Below are 3,083 nucleotides of genomic sequence, written 5' to 3'. Positions count from 1 at the left end.
TAGCTGTCCATAGCTGGCCGATAGCTGTCCGCAGCTGAACTACTTGTTCATCGAGCTTGTTCAGCTCATTCAGCTCGTATTCCAGCTATTTGAGCTAGTAGCTTAGCTACTTAAGCTCATATAGCTATCGATTTCCTTAAAACAAACTGCCCCTCCTTTCGGATCGCGGGACACGGGTGTTACACCATCCGTACCTGGACATTCCAGGTGGTACGCTGATTGGTAGGGAGGTAGCGTTTCGGTTGTATCACGGTGAATCTAGTGATTCCTGATCAACTTCCGAGCTGCACCCCCTTTCCTACGACCAACTGGACCAACGGAAGCATTATAAATGCTGATGTAGATGCAACTACCCCATCCCTCAGAACCCATAAGGTCGGTATTGTACCGTACCTCCGACCCTCAACTCTTACTTCCAAACTCTCGGTCTCGGAAACCTTTTTCTCTATTTTATACTTGTTATTTCCCGAGTTCTTGCTGTGTTTTCTGTTTCCGATGGTGTGTTTGGAGTGCAGGGCGAGCCTTGTATATATAGGGTCCTGGCTGCAGTCTAGGCCCCAAGAGGCACCTATCCGACAGAACCGTTCGTTTGCTCCCGTTCGGTCGTACACGTTTGGCCGTACCTGTTCGGTCACCGCGTCCCACCATCCTGAACGCTCACATGCTCCCTAGATGACGTGCACACTGCCCACTACCGTCCAGCTGGCCGAGCTGGGTAGAGCTCCTTGCCAGCTGGTCGAGCTAGTTGTAGCTGACTGGCAGCTGGCCAGGCTGACCCTAGCTGGTCGGCAGCTGGTCGAGCTGTCCTTAGCTGGCAGGGAGCTGGTCGAGAGCTGGTCGATCATTTTTCCCATACTTGGCATGTATCCCTCAATGTCTGAGATCTCTATGCCATCTCGAACCAAGTCACGGCCTACAATCCTATTCAGGATCGCGGGCGTTACAAGTATCCCCCTTAACCCACTTAAGATAATCAACCTTCATTTTATTTTTGGTCTCCCAGGTAGCTTCTTCGCCTCCCAAGTAGATTCTTCATGTCCACCACAGTTCCACAAGATTTTCACTATGTTAATCTTTTTCCTGCGCATTCCCTTTACCATTCGGTCAATGATTCGGATAGGCGTTGCTTCCACCGTCATGTTTTCTTGCAACTCGGGTGGCACATCCTCGACTACTTCATCATGTTCACTTAGGCATTTCCTTAGTTGCGATATATGGAAAACCTTATGAAAGGCGTCTAGCTTCGGTGGTAACTCTAGTTTGTACGCCACTGCACCTACTCGTTCGATCACTTTGTATGAACTAACGTACCTTGGGATCAACTTTTTCTCTTGGTAAATCGCCCTTTTCCCTTATAGGTCATCGCCTTAAGATACACTAGGTCGCCACTTCGAACTCCAACTCCTTCCGACGTTTGTCCCCATAACTTTTTTGTCGGTGTTGGGCTTCCTTCAACTTGATTTTCAATAACTTCTACTTTTCGGCCGTCTCGTCAACAATCTTAGGTCTGAATAACGTTTGTTCCCCAACCAGCGTCCAGCACAACGGCGTTCGAAATGCCCGGCATACAGCGCTTCATAAGGTGACATTCCAATACTACCTTTGATGTGAGCACCAGACCGGAGACACGGCCAGGAACACTCGCACCAGACCTGGACACCAACGGAACACTTGTATCACCCGCGGGACAACTTGGAGCCAGCATGCCAAGGATTACTTCCGGTGCAACCACGCGGAGCAAGAGCTCATCCGGGGCTTCCAAGCAAAGGATCAACTACTTCGTCCAAGCCTTCGTCCAAGAAGACCAAGAGATCGACTCGGCCAAGGCAACCATCGGCAAGACGGTCCGTACGGCCTTCGTCCATACCCAAGGATGAGGGCGCAAAAGACGGTAGGATCATGACTCGTACTCTTTTTCCTTACTTTGGGTTTTTCCCATGAGGTTTACCGGAGAAGGTTTTAACGAGGCGACAAGGCAATCCACACTCGGTCTTTTTCCTTTAAACTTTGCGTTTTGATTTTATATAGAGTCTTCCCTTGTGAACGTTGGAATAGTGTGACGTGTGTGGCCTTGTTTAAACCACATACAGGGCGACGTGTTCACCGTCTGTGGAGACGCGTCAAGGGCAACGTGTGCGGACCATAGCGAGTCTGCGTGTCCCTAGTCCCCTCTAAAACCTTACACTATTTAAACTCCCAACGCCCCTAGCTTAGACTCTTTATACTTGAATGAAATCATAATTTTTCCAAAGAGAGAATCTTTGCTTCTTGTCTCAACCCTCTTTTTCGAAACAAAGTCCGGGACTTGGCTTGAAAGAAACCCTAGAAGGATCGATCCGGGATCGCTCTTCTTCTAGTCGGCGTACGACGTTCACCACCGCTCGTGTACACCGCAGGTTCCATCCGTACCGCCTCCCACACACGGCGTTCTTTGACCGTGAGATGTGTCTCACTTCGAACCCATCATCCTATACAGAACCGAGGTCGAGTTTCTTTCTCGGTTCGCTAGCCACCGTCCGTACTCTCCGGTCTGCCTTTCCCCTACCGTGTTCAGCTGTCCGTAACATCAATCTCATACCTCCTTCCGTTCCTTTCCGTACTCTATCCATCCATTTCCCCTCAAATCTCGTCTCCATTACTCATCTTGTCTGTACTTTCATCCCACCTTCCTTTGTCTGACAAAAGTACCTGCCTTTCCGTCCGTCCAACGACGTAGAACTCCGTCCGAGCCTCTAGGCCGTCTGGCGTTCACATCAACCTTGGTATCTATTGTTGTGAGGAAATTATACCAAGTTTAAGTACTTTTCCTAGCCTCCACCCCAATCCAATACACAAGCTCGCAACATGTCCTCGGGGGTTTGGATTTTTCTCTCGGACTGTCCATTAGTTTGTGGGTGGTATGTTGTACTTAGGTTCACCCTTGTTCCTAGGGCTTTTTGGAAAGCTTTCCATAAATGCGAGGTGAACCGCGTATCATAGTCTGAGACAATGCTCACCGGCACTCCGTGCAGACGGACGATCTCCTCGATGTATCTGGCCGCTATTACCTCGGCTCCATCTGTTTCCGTGATTGCGATGAAGTG

This window comes from Camelina sativa, chromosome 4 (genome assembly GCF_000633955.1).
Source record: "Camelina sativa cultivar DH55 chromosome 4, Cs, whole genome shotgun sequence".
In the NCBI taxonomy this organism is placed as follows: domain Eukaryota; kingdom Viridiplantae; phylum Streptophyta; class Magnoliopsida; order Brassicales; family Brassicaceae; genus Camelina; species Camelina sativa.
This window is presented reverse-complemented; position numbering follows the sequence as displayed.